This window comes from Euprymna scolopes, chromosome 46, assembly GCF_053919585.1.
Source record: "Euprymna scolopes isolate OS-2025 chromosome 46, ASM5391958v1, whole genome shotgun sequence".
Lineage (NCBI taxonomy): Eukaryota > Metazoa > Mollusca > Cephalopoda > Sepiida > Sepiolidae > Euprymna > Euprymna scolopes.
Genome location: NC_136527.1, coordinates 17,785,957 through 17,812,456, shown reverse-complemented (window position 1 = coordinate 17,812,456; position 26,500 = coordinate 17,785,957). Strand labels below are relative to the sequence as shown.

The 26,500-nt window shown below is 35.3% G+C and overlaps 1 protein-coding gene and 1 pseudogene across 3 annotated transcripts in view; one reads left to right on the top strand and one right to left on the bottom strand.

Moving 5' to 3' along the window:
* LOC145271119 (uncharacterized) overlaps window positions 1-26,500 on the top strand; it is a 310,201-nt gene that overhangs the window by 190,801 nt on the left and 92,900 nt on the right. The window lies entirely within an intron of this gene.
* LOC145271879 (U2 spliceosomal RNA) lies at window positions 15,162-15,312 on the bottom strand (annotated as a pseudogene).

Here is a 26,500-nt window from a genome sequence, read left to right as displayed (position 1 = left end):
TCCAGTAGTTTCTTCCCCAGGACCGCTAGACTCTGGAATTCCATTCCAAGTTCCTGCTTCTCTAACTGTACTGACATGCAGAAGTTCAAATGTAATGTTGAAAATTGTCCCCCCCCCCCAAAGAAAAGTGTCTCTGCTCAGTTTTTGGAAAGATAATTAAATGCAATAAAAAGAGAAAAATCCAGGTTGTCCTCGACGGTCGAACATCTAAACAATATGATATAAATGCGGGAGTGCCTCAGGGGGTCTATCCTTTTACCTCCCTGACAAAACTGCCTCTGAGGGATAAGGGTTATTGCATGTTAGTGTGGAGATTTAATAAAAATGTCTACTTAAGGAGGCGGTTAATCAGGAATTTGTTTATGTTGGACTTGAAGACTGGTTGTAATCAGGTGGGAATCAGGCAGACGGAACAGAGTTCCACAGGCGTGCAGTTCTAAGAAAGAAACTGCGTTCATGGAATCTACGTTTTGATTTGGGCACAGATAAAGAGTGGGGAAAATTTTGGACAGTGGTTTCAGCTAGACGGGTGTTTTTTGTTTTTTGTGGGAGTGCCTCAAGGGTCTAAGCTTGGACCTCTATTGTTCATAATATTTATTAACGACCTCCCCGACAAAACTGCCTCTGAGATGGGTATATATGCTGATGACACCACACTCTATAACAGGCATGACAGGAAAACAAATGAACACATAACTAAAGAAATGGCAAAAACACTAGAGGATGATCTCCAATCTGTAGTGGAATGGGGACAAAAATGGATGGTCACATTCAATGCTGCCAAGACTAAACTTGTTTCATTCAATCATTTTTTTTTACAAGGTGATCAGCACTTCTCAAGGCTCGGAAGCCACTCAAGGATAAAGGTTATTGCATCTACAGTACGTTAGTGTGGAGATTTAATAAAAATGTCTACTTAAGGCGGGAATTTGTTTATGTTGGACTTGAAGACATCCAAGTTGTAATTAGGTGGGAAACAGGCAAACAGAAGAGTGTTCCACAGACGTGCACTTCTAAGAAAGAAGCTGTGTTCATGGAATCTACATTTTGATTTGGGCACAGATAAAGAGTGGGGAAAATTTTGGACAGTGGTTTCAGCTAGACGGGTGTTTTTTGTGAAAGATTTGCGAGGGGGGACTAGCGATTGGAGCTCAGACGAGTACCTGCCATGGAAATAACGATAAAACAAAGATAGGCTCGCAGCAAAGACTTTTTATCTGAAAGCACATCTTTTAAACTCCTCTGCTTACCCCCTCGACATAAATACCCCCCTGACAAACCTGATAAGCAGAAAAATCCCACCCCTTCACAGTAGAGATCCCTAGATGTAAGAGAGCCTTCTACTCCAGTAGTTTCTTCCCCAGAACCGTTAGACTTTGGAATTCCCTTCCGGGTTCCTGTTTCCCTAACTGTACTGAAATGCAGAAGTTCAAGTATAACATGAACCGACATCTTGCTGCCCAACTCCCCACATAGTACCCCTGTAGCTTATGTCCCTGATAGTAGCCCCCTACATCAAAGTGGCAATGTGCCTTGTTTGGGGTGAAAATGTAATTTAAAAAAAAATGGCATTATTTATAATTATAATTTTTTTTTTTTTTAGATTATTTAACTTTTTCCTCACTCTTTTGTTCAATTTCAGTTTTGTTTTGTTTTCTGATTGCACGACTCATTTTGGAATCCTGACGAGATGTGTTAACATCGAAACGTAGGTTAATCTGTGTAGGTTCCTAATGTTTATATATCAATATCAAAGGTAAAGGAAACAAGGGTGAATTTACAGGTCCACCCTACTTTTGTCGGGGGACTAATAAGAATTTTTACATTTAATACAGAAAATTGTAAAGTATTACATATTGGAATATAAAAAAAAAAATTAAATACGAATCAGCATCATCATCATCATTGTTGTGTTATAACTCTGAAGTTGAGAAGAGTTATTGCCCTTAGTTATTATTGCTTTTCTGGTAATAGCGGCTTATGAATAAAGCATGTTTACCTAACTCTCATCTTATCTGTTGATTATCGCAGCCATCCTATTCGATAAAACACAGTGTTAGAAACGGGATTATAAGGTCATACTTAAACCAAAAATGAAACAAATTGGGATAATGAATTAGCCGTGACATTTGTTTTTATCCGCAAGGATTAAAATAAAAAAAAGAACAGGTCATCACCAGATCTTAGCCAGCAGAGGAGGTCTGAGGGCCAGAAATCACTTGCACGGACAAAGTAGCCGATCACTGAATCACACACCAGTGGATTCTGCAGATCTAACCCCCCCCCTCCCCCGAATCAAGAAGATTCCCAAAGATGTGTAAAGACCTCATAGAGACTAGATCTATAAAATTCCGCATATCTTAAAAAAAATAGACTCTCCCATTAACAATAATAATTAAAAAAACAAGCTAAAAACTATATGGTCCCCTGACTTATGACTTGAATTTTAGGAGAAAAATAAAAATTAACCTTAAAAAGTGCGTTTTTCATCCCTAAAACACCCTAGGGCCCAAGCCCCAGAGGTTTTGCAGAGTTAAATATAGTTCTACATCCATGTGATCTTGCTTTTAGGTCCTGAAAAGTGCTATTTTTGGCCATTTTGATCCCTTTTGACCCCCTGGGAACGTAATCAGAATTTCCCCAGGGTCAAATATTAGGTTTCCAGATGTATGCTGATGTGATCTTGCTTTTGGGTAATTTTCAGCAATGTCCTGAAAAGTGCTATTTTTGGCCATTTTGATCCCTTTTGATCCCCTAGGGACGTAACCAGAATTTTCCCAGGGTCAAATATTACGTTTCCAGATGTATGCCGATGTGATCTTGCTTTTGGGTAATTTTCAGCAAAATCTAATGGTTGGAAAAGATTCTATGTCTTGGAAAGTGCTATTTCTTGGCCATTTTGATCCCTTTTGACACCCTTCTGATGAAACCAGAAATTTTATCAAAAATCCGAGAATGTTACATTTCCTTCCTTGGGTAGTTGTAACTTCATGCAAAACTTCAGTAAAATGCAATGAGTAGTTATTGAGAATTTTGGGAACGAACAGACGAACGGACGAGGGTGAATTCTAAGGTCCAAATCTGACTAAGTCGGTGGACCAATAAAAATAAAATAAAATAATTAATTAGAGGAGTTCACTCTCGATTAAAGAAGGGAAATGTTGTGATAGTTTTGTCCCCTTGTTATAAGTCTAAAGTTGAGAAGAGTTATTGCCCTTAGTTATTATTGATTTTTTAGTAATGGCGTCCTATAAATAAAGCATTCTTTCCTGGAACTACCTGCCTGTGAAACACTGTTCCACTGGCTTGCTTCCTGATTGACTAAAATATGGTAGCCTTCAAGTCCAATGTAAACAAGTCCTTGTTGAGCCGTCCACTTAAATAATCCAAATTCTACCCAGTCGTTAACTATTACTACACTAGCACATTACATTCGTTGACCCTTATCCTCGAGTGACCTTAGGGCCTTGATACGTAGTGACTTTTTTTTATAAAAATAAAGAAAAAACTAGTACTCATCTTATCCAGTTAATATTGCAGCCATCCTATCCAATGAACCCCATAATGTAGCAATCATCATCATCATCATCGGCGGCGGCATCATAATTATTATCATCATCCTAATCATCATCGTCGTCATCATCATAATCATCGTCGTCGTCATAATCATCAGCAATCCTATCCAATGAACCCCATAACGTAGCAATCATCATCATCATCGTCATAATCATCATCATTGTCATCGTCATCATCGTCATGATCATCATTATTTAACCAATTCAAAGTTATTAATAAAAAAAAAATAGAAAAGTGCAACGAGCCATGTAAAGGTTTTGTCAACGGCATCTTTAAGTTTGGATGTGATAGACATAGTCATAACCTCTTTTTACACAACGAAATTTCGAGCGGAACCCTTTATTTACTTCACACGGGGGTAGCATGCTCTTGTTCCGTCAGCCATGACTGCATAGAGGTCCTAAGTAATTCGCAATTGTATTTTTCGGTCGCCCACACTGAGGATTGAACCTTCAACCTTCAGGAGAATATCACTTTTTACAATTGATTTTTTCAAGTACTCTAACCACTGCACAATTGTAAAAAATGATATTCCCCTGAAGGTTGAAGGTTCAATCCTCAGTGTGGGCGACTGAAAAATACAATTGCGAATTACTTAGGAGCTCTATCCACTCATGGCTGACAGAACAAGAGCATGCCTCCCCCGTGAAGTAAATAAAGAGTTCTGCTCGAAATTCCGTCCAAATTCCGTAATTTGACAGAAACATCGTCTGAGTTCCAATCTCTGCCCCACCCCTTGACAATCTTTCACAAAAAACACCCGTTTAGCTGAAACCACTGTCAGTAATTTTCCTCACTCTTTATCTGTGCCTAAATCAAAACATAGATTCCATGAATAAAGCTTCTTTCTTAGAACTGCACGACTGTGGAACTCTCTTCCGTTTGCCTGCTTCCTACCTGACTACAGCTTTGATGTCTTCAAGTCCAACATAAACAAATTCCTGATGAACCGCCCCCTGCAGTAAGACACTTTATCATATCTCCGATACTAACAATTGCTATGATATTGTCCCATCGATTACTGTACACGCAATAACCCTTATCCCCGAGTGGCCTCCAGGCCTTGATACGTGGTGACTTCCTTGTAAAAAAAAAAAAAAACTCGTCAAAAGGTGTATTTTAATTTTGGTTGCTGATATTTTATGCCTGAATCGTGTCCTCTTACATGCCCCCCCCCCTGAGAAATGGGAGATAATTATTTTTATTAACATTGCTCCAGAAAAGGTATTACGCCACCTGATGTAAAGAGCTAAAAAAAAAATATTACTTCAACAAGGCTCTATGGACAAACTCATCTTTAGTTTACCTTTGACAACTAAATATTTTCGTTTACTAGCCAAATAGAAAAGTTACTTGCCAAATCTACATGATTTTTAGAATATGACATCTTCGTTCTGTGACGAGTATGTACATCATAAATATTTTTTTTTAATAAATGTAATTCTAAATATACAACAAATTTTGTCTCGATACTTGAAGGTATAAACATTCTAATTTCTTCGGATATGTTTTTAAACAGTCTTTGTTTAAAAAAAAAGAGTATATTGTTCTATTAGACTTTTATTGTTTAAATAATTTAACAATGTATTGTACATTATATATTGTAATGTTATTGTAGGCGTCCTTATTTCGTTCTTTCTCTCGTCTGTCGACCCCATCAAAGTGCAAATAAATAAATTTTTTACGCACATTCAAACTTGTCCACGTGCATCTGTTCTCATTTCATTATATATTGTATTGTACATTATATATCGTGATGTGCATTATATATTGTATTGTGCATTATATATTGTAATGTACATTATATATTGTATTGTACATTATATATCGTGATGTGCATTATATATTGTATTGTGCATTATATATTGTAATGTACATTATATATCGTGATGTGCATTATATATTGTATTGTGCATTATATATTGTAATGTACATTATATATTGTACATTATATATCGTGATGTGCATTATATATTGTATTGTGCATTATATATTGTAATGTACATTATATATTGTATTGTACATTATATATTGTAATGTACATTATATATTGTAATGTACATTATATAATGTAATGTACATTATATATTGTATTGTACATTATATATTGTAATGTACATTATATATTGTATTGTACATTATATATTGTATTGTACATTATATATTGTAATGTACATTATATATTGTAATGTACATTATATAATGTAATGTACATTATATATTTTATTGTACATTATATATTGTAATGTACATTATATAATGTAATGTACATTATATATTGTAATGTACATTATATATTGTAATGTGCATTATATATTGTATTGTACATTATATATTGTAATGTACGTTATATATTGTAATGTACGTTATATATTGTAATGTACATTATATATTGTAATGTACATTATATATTGTAATGTACATTATATATTGTAATGTACATTATATATTGTATTGTACATTATATATTGTAATGTGCATTATATATTGTAATGTACATTATATATTGTAATGTACATTATATATTGTATTGTACATTATATATTGTAATGTACATTATATATTGTAATGTACATTATATATTGTAATGTACATTATATATTGTAATGTACATTATATATTGTATTTTACATTATATATTGTAATGTACATTATATATTGTATTGTACATTATATATTGTAATGTACATTATATATTGTAATGTACATTATATATTGTAATGTACATTATATATTGTAATGTACATTATATATTGTAATGTACATTATATATTGTATTGTACATTATATATTGTAATGTACATTATATAATGTAATGTACATTATATAATGTAATGTACATTATATAATGTAATGTGCATTATATATTGTAATGTACATTATATATTGTAATGTACATTATATATTGTATTGTACATTATATATTGTAATGTACATTATATATTTTAATGTACATTATATATTGTAATGTACATTATATATTGTAATGTACATTATATATTGTATTGTACATTATATATTGTAATGTACATTATATATTGTATTGTACATTATATATTGTAATGTACATTATATATTGTAATGTACATTATATATTGTATTGTACATTATATATTGTAATGTACATTATATATTGTATTGTACATACTATATTGTAATGTACATTATATATTGTAATGTACATTATATATTGTAATGTACATTATATATTCTAATTTCTTCAGATATTTTTTTAAACAGCTTTCGTTAAAAAATTTTAAAAAAATGTATATTGTTTTGTTAAACCTTAAATATTTTTACCTATTTTTTTAAATGTAATTCTAAATATACAACAAATTTTGTCTCGATACTTGAAGGTATAAACATTCTAATTTCTTCGGATATGTTTTTAAACAGTCTTCGTTAAAAAAAAAGAGTATATTGTTCTATTAAACTTTTATTGTTTAAATAATTTAACAATGTATTGTATTGTGCATTATATATTGTAATATTATTGTAGGCGTCCTTATTTCGTTCTTTCTCTCGTCTGTCGACCCCATCAAAGTGCCAAATAAATAAATTTTTTACGAACATTCAAACTTATAATGTACATTATATATTGTAATGTACATTATATATTGTAATGTACATTATATATTGTAATGTACATTATATATTGTAAGGCGTCCTCATTTCATTCTTTCTCTCGTCTGTCGACCCCATCAACGTACCAAATAAATAAATGAACAGGGTGCTACTGACAAACTTATCTTTAGTTGACCTTTGACAACTAAATATTTTCGTTTACTAACCAAATAGAAAAGTTATTAGCCAAACCCACATGATTTTTAGAATATGACATCTTCGTTCTTTGACGAGTATGTACATCATAAAGACTTTTGTGTTTTTTTTTTTAAATAAGTGTAATTCTAATTTTTTTTTAAATAAGTGTAATTCTAATTTTTTTTTTTTAAATAAGTGTAATTCTTATTTTTTTTAAATAAGTGTTATTCTAATTTTTTTTTAAATAAGTGTAATTCTAATTTTTTTTTTAAATAAGTGCAATTCTAATTTTTTTTGAAATAAGTGCAATTCTAATTTTTTTTGAAATAAGTGTAATTCTAATTTTTTTTTAAATAAGTGTAATTCTAATTTTTTTTAAATAAGTGTAATTCTAATTTTTTTTTTAATAAGTGTAAATTTTTTTTTTTAAATAAGTGTAATTCTAAATTTTTTTTTTTTAAATAAGTGTAATTCTAAATTTTTTTTTTTTAAATAAGTGTAATTCTAAATTTTTTTTTTTTTTTAATAAGTGTAATTCTAAATATACAACAAATTTTATGTTGATACTTGAAGGTATAAACATTCTAATTTCTTATATATTGTATTGTGCATTATATATTGTATTGTACATTATATATTGTAATGTTATTGTAGGCGTCATCATTTCATTCTTTCTCTCGTCTGTCGACCCCATCAACGTACCAAATAAATAAATGAACAGGGCTCTACTGACAAACCTATCTTTAGTTGACCTTTGACAACTAAATATTTTCGTTTACTAACCAAATAGAAAAGTTACTAGCCAAACCTACATGATTTTTAGAATATGACATCTTCGTTCTTTGTCGAGTATGTACATAATAAAGATTTTTTTTTTTGATAAGTGTAATTCTAAATATACAACAAATTTTATGTTGATAGTTGAATGTATGAATATTCTAATTTCTTCAGATATTTTTTTAAACAGCTTTCGTTAAAAAATAAAAAAAAATGTATATTGTTTTGTTAAACCTTTTATAGCTTAAATAATTTGACCTTTTTTTTTTAAATAAAACGAGCAAAAAGTTGAAAAGATATTTTTCACTCGGTAATGAGGTTTTGGAAGATTGTCAGTGAAAGAAATACAATCGCCAAAAGATAAGCGTTTCATTATTTCTAGTCACCATTTTGAAAAATCACTCTCAAATGCGACTGTTTCACTTGCAATGTAGAGCCCTGACTAGCAGAAAACCTGCCGTTGCCCGAGATTAAGAATCAAGAATGTTTCACACAACTAAAGTGACAACAAATCACTTTATTATCACCCAAGAAAAAAAAATGACTTATACAGAATATGGACCATGCTAAAACAAGTGAAGTATGCATGGTCCCCTGTGAGTGCACAGTGAACGAGGCATAAATGGAAGAGTGTGTGGCCTCGGTATTTATGAAAAAGGGATTTAACAAAGGAGATGAATGTTCGTAAAATGTTTGTAGGTATGTATGAATTGACAAGGAATGAATGTTCGTAAACTGTTTCTAGGTATGTATGAATTGACAAGGAATGAATGTTCGTAAAATGTAACTTATCTTTTGGGCGATGGAGAGGGTTAGGGTAGGCCGGTCATCCTGCTGTCGGTGATGCGTGTCCTGGCTTATAACTGGAAAGCGAGTGACTATTTTCATCAGCGCTAGCAGTCCGGCGTCTTCTTTCTCCTCCTCTCTCCTTTGGTTTGTGTGAATTAGACATTGTTTAGAATTGAAGGCGTTTGGCCTATAACATGAGAGCGTAGTCGGCTTAAGTTCACTGGTGCCTTATTTCTTTTTCTTCTTCATCTCTTTAGGTCAGGTGGGAGAATCCGTCCGTGCGTTCACTGACGCAGCAGGGAGATTCTCTTCTCTCCCACTTCTAGGTTCCCTCAAACACCCTCGTTTTGTAGTGGCAAACCGGCTCCCAGTGACTGTGATATTTGAGGTGTTTATTTTAGGTGCAGAGCTCTGCCATTGGTCGATAATTATTTTGTGGTTATCTTATTTTTTTTTCTTCCCAAGCGGAAGCGATGCGTGGAGCCATGTGCAAAAGACAATTTTTCATTTTGTCTCTCATGGTGGATGCGTTAACATCCGGTTCGCTGCTAATTCTCATCATGTTCCCACAAGTGTCAGTGAAAAAAAAAGAGTATATTGTTCTATTAAATTTTTATTATTTAAATAATTTAACTTTGTTCCTTTTATAAAAAAAAAAAATAGGTGAAAAATATTTTTCACTCAGTAGTGAGCTTTAGAAGATTGTCAGCGAAAGAAATACAATCGCAAAAAAATAAGTGTTTCATTATTTCTATTCGCCACTTTGAAAAAGAAACCGCAGATGCGACTGTTTCACTCGCAATGTAGAGCTCTGTTCAAGATTAAAAACAAGCCAGTAATAAGTATTAGACCGATTTTAATACAGAAAAAAATAGTCATTACTCCTTTGTCAGAAACATCACTCACATGTTATGAGTGAGTACTACTATGAATTGATTGGTCACCTGCATACTGACCATTACTTCTGGCAGCCTTTTTCATGGTTGAGCTACCTGAAATGAAAATAAAATATCCTCTGACGATTAAGTCAAAATCTGAGTTTCCATGAGGCCTTGAAGAATAAGCTTCGAGGCACGTTGTAGTTCCTCTGTATGTTGGTAAAGGAGAGGATAAGTTTGCCACGCATCTACCTGAAAAAAAGAAGGAGAAGATAATGCCTGGGAGTATGATCGCAATACAATAAAACAGACTTTACACTACCCCTCCTCTTCCTCAAAAAGAAGGTGATGATAATCCTTGACACTACATTATCACTACTATCAATAAAAAGGAGGAGATAATGCCGAGGAAGATGGTCGCAATACAATAAAACAGACACTACACTACTCTCTTCTCCCCAAAAAGAAGGTGATGATAATCCTTGGGATGATAATCTTATGACCACAGAACAGACACTATGTTATCACTACTATCAATGAAAAAGGAGATAATGCCTAGGAGGATAGTCTGATGGCTACAAAACAGATACTACATTATACCTCTCAAAAAGCTGTGTGTGTGTGTGTGTGTGTGTGTTTGTGTGTGTGTGTGTGTGTGACCAGCTAGAGAGGAATAGGCTGGACAGATGAGAAAGAGAGAATTTAGAAAGATAGACAGATGGAGAGAAAGAGATAGAAGTGCTAATAGAAATAGTTTACATATTTACCCTGGGCGATGCCGGGTAGCCCTGCTAGTCTTATATAATATAATAGCTGTGTGTGCACTTCAACAGGCATCTTTCATTGCTGTAAGTTTATTTAAAACGTCTGACAATTGTTTATTTTCTTTGCTAAGTCTTTGCTCGCTTGAGAAATAAAATACACGGAAAGAAGAATGTCACGATTGTCTGACATAGTTTGCGATTTTGGCTTTTAAGGTATTTGCCTTCAAGGCCTCAACAACAACAACAACAACAACAACAAAAAAACTTCCGACGTTCTTCCTTATTAGTGATAGTAGTCAAAGATATATATAAAAAAAAGTGTGTGTCTCTTTGTGTGTGTACATTTCCATACGCAATAACTCTGTCAATTTCAAGTCTACAGACTCGAAATTTAATATACAGGGTACTGAGTTTTGGTTGTTAAGAGGTCAAAGTTCAACGATTTGACCTTTGAGAACTCTACCGAACTCCTCCGACAATTTTGGGTATAAGCACTTGAAATTTTAGATATAGGTTCCTTGGACATGGATCTAACTTATTAACTTGATTTGAGCCCAAAACAATAAATGTTAAGGGGTCATAATTGGGGTCAAAGTTTTTTAAAATTTGACCTCTGCGGTCTCTACCAAATTACTCAAACAATTTCTGGTCTAAACATTTGAAATTTGACATAAAGGGTATTCAGAGATAGGGCAAGATTTTTAATCGGTTTGGGTCGAAAATTTGAGCTACCAGTATATAAATGTATCTATGTATGTTTGCATGTCTGCCTAAAACCTTCGACAGAGGCGACGGATTTTTACAAAATCAGTATCGTTTTGAAGTTCGACCTTTCAGGCGACAAATACGGAAAAATTGACTAAAAACATTAATATCCTCACCTGCAACTGGGGCACTTTACTACAGTGGGGGGGGGGCTCATTTTTTTCGCCGATATTTTTGAAAGTCATCTTCTCCTTTCGATTGTCTAGCCTTAATTAAAACCTATGTCACTTCCGGTTTGGCAGTGGTCGTAACAGCAAAGACGTCATGTTTTTTTGCCATTCTTTTTCTTTGGGGGTTCGAGCTTGCTTCCTACTACCACTTTTTTTTTTTTTTGCTCAACATACACATCCAAACACCCGGGCAACACCGAGCTGAAATGCTAGTATATATATATATATATATATATATATATATATATATATATATATATATATATATATATAAGTTTAGTGGTTAAAGTTAAATTCTGAAAATCAAAATATAATCACATATATTCGAGTTAAGAATTTATTGTTTGGCACAAGGAATATATAGAAGGGATTTATGTTAATTTCCTTAATCCATGGATTTTCAAGACTGGCTCACATCATCAGATGAAATGAAATGCGGTTAGCAAAATGTTCAGCTGTGAATAAACACGTATTTTGCTTTTCAGCACATATATTGAAAATGTTATTTGAATGGTGAATAATAGTTATAGGAAAAGGGATTTCATGCAACCTGGGCAGTCCATTATCGGAATGAATTCAATATTTTCCGGGGTATTATTACCAGGTCGGAGGAATAGTGGTCCAGGGGAGAATCCAGCAGTCCTATATAACAAGAATGTTTGGTTGCTCTATACTGTTATTCCAAAGGGTATTTGAAGCGTGCGTGATTTAAATGGGTTTTGGTAGATGAGATCCAAAATCCTTGCGGGTGTGGAGACACTGTATCAAATTTTGAATCAACGTTCCATTCCGTAGCATATATTTCCGTCAGTGATGAAATTTGTACGTTGAGTCATATATGCATATCTCGGGTGCGAGAGTCACCCTGAAAGTATTACCTCAATGTAATATCTGACAGGCATTTCACTTGACTTTTAATCTGTGATTTCTCTCGCTTATATATATATATATATATATATATATATATATATATATATATATATATATTTCTGAATAAATATATTTTTTTATAATATATATCAATCCTTATTTAAGAAGCTCAATGTAATTACAGAGCAATATAGAGAATAAATGACAAAAAGTTATATTCCAAAATTCATGATGCTGCCAGTTCATACCCATTCCTGTGTCTCGATACATCTTCTATCATTATATGTAATCAGTTTTTTAAAATAGTCAACCATATAGGAACCTATTCGTGACCACACACACACACACACACACACACACACACACACACACACACACATGTTCCGCTTTATATTATATATATATTTCTGTAGAAATATATTTTCTTATAATATATATCAATCCTTATTTAAGAAGCTCAATGTAATTACAGAGCAATATAGAGAATAAATGACAAAAAGTTATATTCCAAAATTCATGATGCTGACCATCTTATAATTTATTCCTTTAATTCAGTTGACTTATACAATTCTTGACAATATCTGTTTCGTAGCGCAAAATCAATCACTATATTATTATATCAATCAGTGAATCTATTATGCCCTTAACTCATCAGAAGAAATAGCAACAATCAATCCATTAAAAGGAAATGAAGTGTGATTTGACATGATTAAAATTGGAAGAGAAGCTGCATATACCTTTAATATGTTTCCGGTCCTGGATATGACCTTAAACTATATCTGATGGTGAGGCCCCCAGCTTGCGGGCTTTGAGGAGTGTGGAGCAACCCCTTAATTGTCATTGCTCCCAGGTCCACTCTGACCTGGTGTGGTAGTACCTGTTAGGGTCCCAACTATGGGTTGAATAGAAACCGACGTGAAAACAACAAATATATTCTATCAAAAACATTTCTTCAAAATCACTGGATTCGGCATTAAATAACCTGAAAAAGGTTGATATGCCGTAAAACAAAAACCAACTAACATAATATCTTTCCATTACGCCATTTTGAATATATATATATATATATATATATATTTTGAAAGCCTTTTACTCCAATAGTTTCTTTGCCAGAACTGCGGGTCTTTGGAACTCCCTTCCGGGATTCTGCTTTCCCAACTGCAATGATATGCAGAAGTTCAAGTGTAATGTTAACAAACATCTTTCTACTCTTCTCCCCTCATAATGACCCCGCTAATTAATTCCCTAATAGTAGCCCCCTGCTTCAAAGTGGCACTGTGCCTTGTTTGGGGTGAAAATTGAATAAAAAAAATATATATATATATATATATATATATATATATATACTAGCAAAAGTACCCGTCCTTGACTGGGTTCAAAAACAGCCTACAGAAAATGGTCTCTGATTTATTAAAGTATGATAGGTTATGAAAAGGAAGGGTTGTAAAGAGATAGCTCCGAATTCAGTGGTATCAAAACCAAAGCAAAATATGATAAAAGTAAAAATAAAATAGATAAACCCCATAATTTATTATACCATACCTGTTCATACTGAAATTTATCACAAAATTCTGTGGATCTATATTAAAAAACCTTGTTAAACTTTGTGACATATTTCCATTCTATGGAGGTCAGGTGCGAACGAACACCCCATAATTTTATTATACCATATTTCTTCAAACTGAAACATAATTATCAAAGTATACTTATGCAGATAGATATGAAAAGTCTTTATTAAAGTTTGTGCCTATTTCCATTCTATGGAGGCCAGGCGCGAACGCAGACCCCACAATTTTATTATACCATCCCTATTTATGTTAAAACATACTTATCAAAGTATTATTATGTACATCTATATCAAAAACACTTGTAAACGTTTTTTTTTTAATTTTTTAATTTTTTATTTCCATACTTTGTGGACCAGGCGCGTACGCATGCCCCACAATTTTAATGAACCACCGTTCTGCCAGATCAAACATAACCATTCCTGTGTCTCGATACATCTTCTATCATTATATGTAATCAGTTTTCTATAATAATCAACCATATAGGAGCCTATTCGTGACCAGGTATTTATTTGCTCCTCCCACAGAGCAAATTAGGCACAAGGCCGATTTTTAATATGAGGAGTGATGGGGAAATGGGGATCAACTCCCCGGGGAGTATGGGAGCTGGATAGTGACAATTGGTATGAAGGGTTGCCCCTACATTGACCAAGGTCTTATATGTGGGGTCGCCCCCACATATGGTCTTTGCTTGCAGTATGTATTTATTTGCTTCCCCACTGAGCAAATTAGGCACAAGGCCGTTTTTTAATGTGGAGAGAGAAGAAGGGGGGAGGGAGGGAAAAGGAGAACCAGCTCCCGAGAGGTGGGAAATGGGAGCTAGATAGTAACTGTTGGTATTGCTTGCAGTATCTGCCGGAACAGATACTACACTTTGATCTTTATATTTAATTTATTTCGTTTAAAGAAAAAATTACAATTAAAAAAAATTCCAATATAAAATTAAAACATTTTAAAAAGTAAAATCTCCAAAAGACAAAACAAATTTAGGCACAAGGCCCTATAAGATCTGGGGAGGGGAGTGTTGCAGGGTCTTTGTAACTAAAGTGAAAAAATTGGAGTCTTTGGCGACTTTACTCTTGACTGGCAACATTTACCACAATACCTCATTCACTCTGTGGAATCTAAACTAACTAATGAAAACCCCAGCGTTTTTGCAAAAAAGATATATATACAATTTCTTTCTGTGTGTGTGTGTGTGTATGCATTTTTTTTTTCTTTGTTTAAATAAAATGTGTGTGTGTGTGTGTGTGAAAAAAGTTCAATTCATTGGAAAATAAAGAGTTCTTCTTGGCCCGAAGGCCACGAAGGTGGCCTATTTGTGACCACACACACACATTCAGCTTTATAGAACAGATACTACACTTTGATCTTGGCCCGAAGGCCATGAAGGTGGCCTGTTTGGATTTATTTGCTTCCCCACTGAGCAAATTAGGCACAAGGCCGTTTTTTAATGTGGAGATAGAGGGAGGGGGAGGGAAAGGGGGAACCAGCTCCCGAGAGGTGGGAAATGGGAGCTGGATATAAACTGTTGGTATGAAGGGTTGCCCCTACATTGACCAAGGCCAGATATGTGGGGTTACCCCCACATATGGTCTTTGCTTGCAGTATCTGTAGTATACTACACTTTGAGGTATTTATTTGCTCCCCCACTGAGCAAATTAGGTACAAGGCCGATTTTTAATGTGAGGAGTGAAGGGGAAATGGGGACCAACTCGCCGGGGAAGTAGGGGAGCTGGATAGTGACAATTGGTATGAAGGGTTGCCTCTACATTGACCAACGTCTTATATGTGAGGTTGCCCCAACATATGGTCTTTGCTTGCAGTATCTGCCGGAACAGATGGTATTTATTTGCTCCCCCACCGAGCAAATTAGGCACAAGGCCGATTTTTAATGTGAGGAGTGAAGGGAGGGGGAAGGGGAAAAGGGGACCAGCTCCCGAGAGGTGGGAAATGGGAGCTGGTTAAAGGTCAGGCATGTGGGGTTGCCCCCACATCTGCTCTTTGCTAGTCATAGCTAGTCCTAGCTAGTCATAGCTTGCAGTATCTGCCGGAACAGATGGTATTTATTTGCTCCCCCACTGAGCAAATTAGGCACAAGGCCGTTTTTAATGTGAGGTAAAAACCAGCTCCCCTAAAAGTAGGCAAAAAGGGGGCACTCTGGTTACCAAAAATAATAATTGTCCCAGTATAGAGGGTTTCCCCTCCATTGACTGGTACAAATTATCTTAAGTGTAGCATCTGCCGGAACAGATACTACACTTTGATCTTGACCCGAAGGCCATGAAGGTGGCCTATTTATTTATTTGCTTCCCCACTGAACAAATTAGGCACCAGGCCGTTTTTTAATGTGGAGAGAGAGGGAGGGGGGAGGGAAAGGCGGATCTAGCTCCCGAGAGGTGGGAAATGGGAGCTGGATAATAACTGTGGTCGTAGGGTGATCCCTACCTTGACCAAGTTCAGATATGTGGGGTTACCCCCACATATGGTCTTTGCTAGTCATAGCTAGTCTTTGCTTGCAGCATCTGCCGGAACAGATACTACACTTTTTATTTATTTGCTTCCCCACTGAGCAAATTAGGCAGGAGGCCGTTTTTATTGTGGAGATAGGGGGAAGGGGAGGGAAAGGGGGATCCAGCTCCCGAGAGGAGGGAAGTGGGAGCCGGATTAGAAACTGTTGGTATGAAGGGTTGCCCCTTCAGTGACCAAGGTCAGATATGTGGGGTTACCCCCACATATGGTCTTTGCTAGTCATCCGAAGGCCATGAAGGTGGCCTATTCGTGACCACACACACACATTCAGCTTTATATTAGGAATATGAGCTTTTGTAGGCGCTGTCTACTGTCCTTCTATTCTTGTGAATTGTTTCTAGCATAATCCACAATTGGGAGTCAGCACCTCTTATATACCCAGAAAGAATGTTTCTTTTTCTGTGTGTATATGTACTTGTGTGTATATGTATTTGTGTGTATATGTACACTATAAGTCTGACCTTTAATACTTCTTAACCTCTTACGTCATAGTAGCAATGTGCCTTGTTTGGGATAAATCAAAATCTTATCTATAAATCTCACTATGTGTGTGTGTGTGTGTCTGTCTGTCTGTCTGTCTCCGTTTTTCAAATTGTATCTCCTCCTAGACGGATGGTCGCTTGACGGCGCACAATAGCTCAAATGATTGCAGAATTTTATTAGAGGTATTTACTCGGTTAAAACAATTGCTAAGGTATTCAAAAATGGGTTCGAACTTGAAAGAAATGACAACTTGACAAGCATAGCAGGCGTCGTTGTGCGCATGCACACGATCTGTAGCACAGACGTTTATATATCTAGTAAATTTACAAGCGTTTGAAAGCAGTTGTCTCTTTGGTGCAGTCGATAGGATCCTCAATTACTAACACCACTGTTGTGGTTTTGAGCTCCACCATTTCTTCTTTTCTTCTTTTACATTTCCTGTCCCAGGGAAGGTACAATTATTTCATACTTATAATACCCGTCCTAGGGTAGGCAAAACATTCTTTTGTTCAAGATGCCAAATGATACATAGACATAAAAAATTCCTCTATCCTAACAATAAGAGGTATGTTCAAAATTTTTCTCATTGTCTTATACGGTTCCGAGCAATGCCAGGTGGCCTTGCCAGTCCAATATATAAAAGGCTATATGTCTGTCTGTCTCCATATTTTGAAAATTCTGTCTCCTCTGAAATTAAAAGTTGCAGAGTGACACTAGGGGGCCTCAAATGATTGGATTTTTTTTTTTTTTTTTTTACGGACCGATTTTTATGGGTCTTTAGCCAGTTAAAATTGTTTTTACGGGGGTCAAAAAATGGGTCAAAATTGAAAAAAATTGAGTTTTATCAAAAGGAAGTAGAAAAACAAACAAAGCATCAATGCTGGGTGCATTTCGTCTCAGGAAGCCAATATCTTCAGACGGCCTGATCTGGTAGCACTAGTACACGGGTAGAGTTTGGTTTAGTTTGGTTTGGTTTGGTTTGAGATCAGGAGTAAAGGACAAACCCAGAAGCTTGTCAAAACATGGGGCTTCTCCTAGACGAGAGTCATCCATTTCAATTGATGCCAGATGGGGATCAGAGCGTTGACGATGTAAAGATAGGGGTTTGGTTTTAGATGCATGGCTGACAGAACGAGAGCATGCTACTCCCGTGAAGTAAATAAAGCGCTCCGTTCGAAGTTCTGTCAAGATTTCTGAGTTCGACAAAAACATTGCCAACTTTAACAAGATACAACTGAAGAAGGTCAGAGGTTACATCGACTAAAATGTTGTAAAAATCACACTCAAGATGATTTGGTTTGGTTGGCACAAGTACACAGGTAGAGTTTGGTTTAGTTTGGTTTGGTTGTTTTACAGCATATCAACCCAGTTTTACTTCTCTGAATTTTTTAAATGAAGAATTCGTTTTTCGTATTATTTGGATTCTTTTGGATTTAAATTCATCTGCAAGGATCCGTAGCACAGGGATTAGAATACTTGGAAAACTCAATTGTAAAAACGATATTTTCCTGAAGGTTGACGGTTCAATCCTCAGCTTCAGCGACCGAAAAATACAATTTAAAATTACATAGGACGAGACGTCCTATGTAAGTTCTGTCAGCCATGACTGGAGAGACTCCAGTCATGGCTGACAGAACGAGAGCATGCTACTCACGTGAAGTAAATAAAGCATTGTTCATGGAATCTACGTTTTGATTTAGGCACAGATAAAGAGGGGGGAACATTTTTGACAGTGGATTCAGCTAGACGGGTGTTTTTCATGAAAGATTAGCGAGGGGGGACCAGAGATTGGAGTTCAGACGAGCACCTGCCATGGAAATAACGATAAAACAAGGTTCGGCTCGCAATGTCTCTTCTGTGGGAGAGAGGTTGCAGGGAAGAGAAAAGGGCATCCCCCACTAAGCCACAAAGTCTATTTTGTACTCTGTCAAGGCAGGATAGGCTGTTTTTAGCAGCTCCTGATCAGATATGGCAGCAGTACTCCATCCTTGGACGTTCTTGGCTTTTATATAGATAGAGAATTGCATGAGTAGTGAGATATCTTCTGGAGCGGGAGAAGGATCCCACCATCTTTCCAGCGACCTTGGCAACAGACTTGATGTACGTGTTCCATTTCAGATCAGGAGTAAAGGACAAACCCAAAAGCTTCAGTTCGACAAAAAACATTGCCAACTTTGACAAGATACACCTGAAGGTTACATCGATTGAAATATTGTGAAAATCACACTCAAGGTGATTTGGTTTGCTTGTTTTACGGCATATCAACCCTTTTCGGATTATTTAATGCCAAATCCAGTTATTTTGGAAATAGTATTCATGTTGCATCCAGTTATTTTGTAGAAGGCTTTTATTTCTCAATGATAACAACTGGTGCTGTTCCCTGGAGTCTGAGTGACAAAAAGTCTCCTCAGATTTCCAGTATTCTTCACCTCTTTCAATAACTTTTGAAAATGAAGTTGCATTATTTTGCTTGTAATTGATTTCTCACTGGCAATGCCCATTGGTCTTCACTGGAATTTGGATGGCAGTAAACCACCCAAAGGTTCCAGTCCTCTTTGCATCCATCCAGTGGGGGTTGGGTCAGTGCTTTCCATCTTTGGTCTTTCCATCCTCTTTGACTGTTCATGACGGTTTGGTGTAGTGCTAGTTAGTACTGACTCTACAATCAAGAAGGAAAAGGTGAGTTGTTGCTTTTGTTTTTGTTTTTGCAGAACATAATTAAGTTTTGTCAAAAAAAAAGTAGAAAAACAAAAAGCAATCAATGTTAGGTGCATTTCATCTTAGGAAGCCAATATCTTCAGACATCCTGATCTGGGAGCGCCAGCACTCAAGGTGAGAACAAAAGTCCATAGAATCCAGAGAATATTTTTGTTCTACTTTTATACACATTGAATGCGCTTGCAATGATTTGTGCATACATAGAATGGAGGAGCAGCAGTGTTGCTCATGATTGAAACAGTGACAATATGGTAGTGTCAGAGATCCTTCGATTCCTAGTAAGGCTATACAGGTAGATGATCGCGTCATCAATGAGAGATGTAGTGGTATCATCCGCCGCTTACTCTCTTCTTATATTGCTGCTACTACTCCGTCTATTCCCCCTCCTCCCACCACTCAAAACTGAAAATGTTGTTGTCTCCTGGAGAACTGATCTGAGAATGAAACATGTTCAACACAAGTTTTCCATTTCTTGTCAATTTCGAGAATGTTTTATTTCCTTGCATGTTTCCGTTATTCAATTCATAAATACATGGATTTGCATTTCCCTTGATCTCGTTCGCAAACAAATCAATAAATTTTTCGACACTATGTCCCGGTACGACTGTTATGCATTGGCCAGGGAAGGGCATGATGGCCGCACATGTCTACATAAACGAACATTTTAATGCGTCTCATCGTACAGGTTGTCACCATCATCATCATAACAGTCATCTTCCTCCTCATCATCATCATCAGCAGCAGCATCACCATTATTCTCCTCTTCCTTCTTCTCATCATCATCATCATCAGCAGCAGCAGCAGCATCACCATTATTCTTCTCTTCCTCCACCTAATCATCATCATCTCATCATCAGCAGCAGCAGCAGCATCACCATTATTCTTCTCTTCCTCCACCTAATCATCATCATCATCATCAGCAGCAGCATCACCATTATTCTTCTCTTCCTCCACCTAATCATCATCTCATCATCATCATCAGCAGCAACATCACCATTATTCTTCTCTTTCTCCTCCTCCTCATCATCATAATCATAATCATCATCATCAGTAGCAGCATCAGCAGCAGCATCACCATCATCAGCATAATTATCATCAGCATCAGCAGTATTACTATCACCATCATCACGATAATCATCACCATCATTATAATCATCATTATCATCATTTTTATCATTATCTTCATCATAATCATCATCATCATCATCACCATTATCATTCATCACAATCACGTACATCATCAGCAGCAGCGTCGTAATCATCACTGTTAGTAAATAAACTTTGGATGAATATTCCAAGCATGTTTTCGAGCTAATCATCATCACCATCATTATGATCATTATCGTCATCATGAACAGCATCATCATAATCATCAATATCATCATCACCATTATCATTCATCACAATCACGTACATCATCATCAGCAGCATCGTAATCATCATCACCATTATCATCAACATGATCATGATCGTCATTATCATTATCATTCTCGTCATCAGCATCATCTTCTTTATCACCGTCGTCATCATCATCATCATCATCAATATCTGTTCGTAAAATAAACTTTGATTTAATATTCTTTGTTACTAGCTCTTCATCATCAGAAATTCCATTTCCTTTAAACAAATTGTCACATATAACTAAAAACACAGCTATACATAGATATGCATATGCATGTATATATATATATATATATTTTTTATTTTTTTTATTTACATTTTCACCCCAAACAAGGCACATTGCCACTTTAGTGTAGGGCGCTGCTATCAGGGGCAGCAACTACTGCGGCACTATGTTGGGATTTGGGCAGCAAGATGTCGGTTCACGTTACACTTGAACTTCTGCATGTCAGTACAGTTAGGGAAGCAGGGACCTGGAGTGGAATTCCAAAGTCTAGCGGTTCTGGGGAAGAAACTACTGGAGTAAAAAGATCTTTTACATCTAGGGATCTCTACTGTGTGGGGGTGGGATTTAGCTGCCTGTCGGGTTTGTCGAGGGTGTCTACGTCGTGGGGGCACAAGTGTCTGCAGTTCGTCAGAGCATTCATCATTAAAATACTTGTAGAACAGACAGAGGGATGCAACATTTCGTCGATGGGACAGAGGCTGAAGCTTAGATGCCAGTTCAGGGCCTATCAGATTGGCGACTCTCTTTAGAACCTTGTCTAGGAGTGAAATACTAGCAGCAGACGCACCAACCCAAATTTGATAACAATACTCCATACATGGGCGAATGGTGGCCTTATAGAAGTACAGGATACTTTCAGGTGTCAGTAGTTTTCTAGCACGGTAAAGAGAGCCTACCTTTTTCACAGCGGCCCTGGCAATGTTTTCAATATAATTGTTCCAACTCATGTTTCCTGTGAACGTTAGGCCAAGCAGTTTGAAAAATGTACTCCCAGTCAGGGAGTCACTGGCCATTGCTATTGGTGGCAGAGAAGGTTTCTTGTAATTATTGAAGGAAACCAGTTTAGTCTTGGCAGCATTGAATGTGACCATCCTTTTATGTCCCCATTCCACGACAGATTGGAGGTCATCCTCTAGTGTTTTTGCCATTTCTTTGGAAACCTTGATACTCGACTTTTGCATTTTAAACTTTAATTCAAGCCGATATATAAAAATGGATTTTATCAAACAACCAAACCAAACACTGCAAACTAGCGATTGAAAATACAAAGAGTTTGAAGACTAAAAACCTTCTACAAAATAACTGGATTCAGCATTAAATAACCTGAAAAGGGTTGATATGCCGTAAAAAAAACAAAAACAAACAACTAGTATGAATTTTGAAAGCCCTAAACCTATTCTTTGTTTTTCGATGTACAAATGTTCGCAATTCCATACAAATATTTCTGAGTTCGAGAAGATTCACCTGAAGAAGGTTGGAGGTTATATCGACGGAGACGTTGTGAGAGTACTGCTGCCACATCTGGGCAGGAGCTGCTAAAAACAGCCTATCTTGCCTTGACAGAGTACAAAATAGGCTTCAGGGCTTAGTGAGGGATGCCCTGTTCTCTTCCCTACAACCTCTCTCCCACGGGAGAGACGTTACAAGCCTGTCTTTGTTTTATCGTTACTTCCATGGCAAGTGCTCGTCTGAGATCCAATCCCTGGTCCCCCTCGCCAATCTTTCATGAAAAACGCCCATCTATCTGAATCCACTGTGAAAAATTTCTCCCACTCTTTATCTGTGCCTAAATCAAAACGTAGATTCCATGAAAAAAGCTTCTTTCTTAGAACTGGACGCCTGTTGAACTCTGTTCTGTTTGCCTGTTTCCCACCTGACTACAACTTGGATGTCTTCAAGTTCAACATAAACAAATTCCTGATGAACCGCCCCCCCCCCTGCAGTAAGACACTTTATCAAATCTCAACATTAACGTACTGTACACGCAATAACCCTTATTTTTTTTTTACAAGGTGGTCACCACTTATCAAGGTCCGGAAGCAACTCAGGGATAAGGGTTATTGTAAGTACAGTACGTTAGTGTGGATATTTAGAGTGTCTACTTAAGAGGGAGGTTCATCAGGAATTTGTTTATGTTGGACTTGAACACATCCAAGTTGTAGTCAGGAGGGGACTTCAAAGACATGCAAGTTGTAGTCAGGAGGGAAGCAGGCAGACGGAACAGAGTTCCACAGGCGGGCAGTTCAAAGAAATAAGCTTTGTTCATGGAATCTACGTTTTGATTTAGGCATAGATAAAGAGTGGGGAAAGTTTTTGACAGTGGATTCAGCTAGACGGGTGTTTTTCGTAAAAGATTGGCAAGGGGGGACCAGAGATTGGAGTTCAGACGAGCACCTGCCATGGAAATAACGATAAAACGAAGGTAGGCTTGCAACGTCTCTTCTGTGGGAGAGAGGTTGCAAGGAAGAGAAAAGGACATCCCCCTCTAAGCCACGAAGTCTATTTTGTACTCTGTCAAGGCAGGATAGGCTGTTTTTACCAGCTCTTGCTCAGATATGGCAGCAGTACTCCATCCTTGGACGTACTTGGCTTTTATATAGATAGAGAATTGCATGAGTAGTGAGATATCTTCTGGAGCGGTAGAAGGATCCCACCATCTTGGCAACAGACTTAATATACGTATTTCATTTCAGGTCAGGAGTAAAGGTCAAGCTCAGAAGCTTGTCAAAGCATGGGGCTTCTCCTAGGCGAGAGCCATCCATTTCAATTGATGCCAGATGGGGATCTGAGCGTTGATGATGTAAAGATAGGAGTTTGGTTTTAGATGCATTAAAGGTAACCAGCCACGTCTTCCCCCACTGAACCACTCGTTCGAGATCAGAGGAGAGAGAATCAGAGAGCGCTTTGTCATTTACAGCCACAAGTGGCTTCCGGGCCTTGATAAGTGGTGACCACCTTGTAAAAAAAATAAATAAATAAATTAAAAAAATAAAAAAAAACAGGCAGAAGGATGCAACATTTTGTCGATGGGACAGAGGCTGAGGCCTAGATGACAGTTCCGGACGTATCAAGTTGGCGACTCACTTTTTAACCCTGTCCAGGAGTGAGAGACAAGCAGCAGATGCACCAGCCCAAATGTGACAACAGTACTCCATACATGGGCGAATGGTGGCCTTATCTTAAGCACATGTATTTTCCAATCATAATTATTTAAAGACTTCTGAACTATTTATCTATTTATATTTAAATTGTACATTAATTACCTGCTTGATTCAGGGATCCATCGTGGTGCACTGGGAGGATCTTCATATGCCTCCTCGCAGTCACTTAGTCCACAATATACTGTAGTCTAAATTGCACTGTAGAGAACCTACTTTTGATTTTATAAGATTACTAGATTACCCGTGACTGCAGTTTTTTTTTTTCACATCGTTCATTTCCATATTACGTTCAAGTTATTTTAACGCAATTTCCTTACAAATCCACTTTAACCAGTTGACAACCATAAGAGCATTTTACAACGGCGATTTACCCACCGCCTTCCTTTTTTTTTTTAATTTATTCTCCATTTTTAATACACCTTTCTTTAAAAAACATTCATACATTTTCTTCTACACTACCTTCATTTTTTTTTTAATTTATTCTCCAATTTTTTAATACACATTCATACATTTTCTTCTACACTACCTTCATTTTTTTTTTTAATTTATTCTCCAATTTTTTAATACACATTCATACATTTTCTTCTACACTACCTTCATTTTTTTTTTTAATTTATTCTCCAATTTTTTAATACACATTCATACATTTTCTTCTACACTACCTTCATTTTTTTTTTTAATTTATTCTCCAATTTTTTAATACACATTCATACATTTTCTTCTACACTACCTTCATTTTTTTTTTTAATTTATTCTCCAATTTTTTAATACACATTCATACATTTTCTTCTACACTACCTTCATTTTTTTTTTAAATTTATTCTCCAATTTTTTAATACACATTCATACATTTTCTTCTACACTACCTTCATTTTTTTTTTTAATTTATTCTCCAATTTTTTAATACACATTCATACATTTTCTTCTACACTACCTTCATTTTTTTTTTAAATTTATTCTCCAATTTTTTAATACACATTCATACATTTTCTTCTACACTACCTTCATTTTTTTTTTTAATTTATTCTCCAATTTTTTAATACACATTCATACATTTTCTTCTACACTACCTTCATTTTTTTTTTAAATTTATTCTCCAATTTTTTAATACACATTCATACATTTTCTTCTACACTACCTTCATTTTTTTTTTTAATTTATTCTCCAATTTTTTAATACACATTCATACATTTTCTTCTACACTACCTTCATTTTTTTTTTTAATTTATTCTCCAATTTTTTAATACACATTCATACATTTTCTTCTACACTACCTTCATTTTTTTTTTTAATTTATTCTCCAATTTTTTAATACACATTCATACATTTTCTTCTACACTACCTTCATTTTTTTTTTTAATTTATTCTCCAATTTTTTAATACACATTCATACATTTTCTTCTACACTACCTTCATTTTTTTTTTTAATTTATTCTCCAATTTTTTAATACACATTCATACATTTTCTTCTACACTACCTTCATTTTTTTTTTTAATTTATTCTCCAATTTTTTAATACACATTCATACATTTTCTTCTACACTACCTTCATTTTTTTTTAAATTTATTCTCCAATTTTTTAATACACATTCATACATTTTCTTCTACACTACCTTCATTTTTTTTTTTAATTTATTCTCCAATTTTTTAATACACATTCATACATTTTCTTCTACACTACCTTCATTTTTTTTTTTAATTTATTCTCCAATTTTTTAATACACATTCATACATTTTCTTCTACACTACCTTCATTTTTTTTTTTAATTTATTCTCCAATTTTTTAATACACATTCATACATTTTCTTCTACACTACCTTCATTTTTTTTTTTAATTTATTCTCCAATTTTTTAATACACATTCATACATTTTCTTCTACACTACCTTCATTTTTTTTTTTAATTTATTCTCCAATTTTTTAATACACATTCATACATTTTCTTCTACACTACCTTCATTTTTTTTTTTAATTTATTCTCCAATTTTTTAATACACATTCATACATTTTCTTCTACACTACCTTCATTTTTTTTTTTAATTTATTCTCCAATTTTTTAATACACATTCATACATTTTCTTCTACACTACCTTCATTTTTTATTTTAATTTATTCTCCAATTTTTTAATACACATTCATACATTTTCTTCTACACTACCAACATAAATAAATAACCCCGAAAATATGTTTTTTTTGATTTGCGTAACAAATAAATAATCAACGCGACAATAAAACGTATTGTTTTACTGTGTACATTTTCAGCATACCAATTGCTTTTTTTCG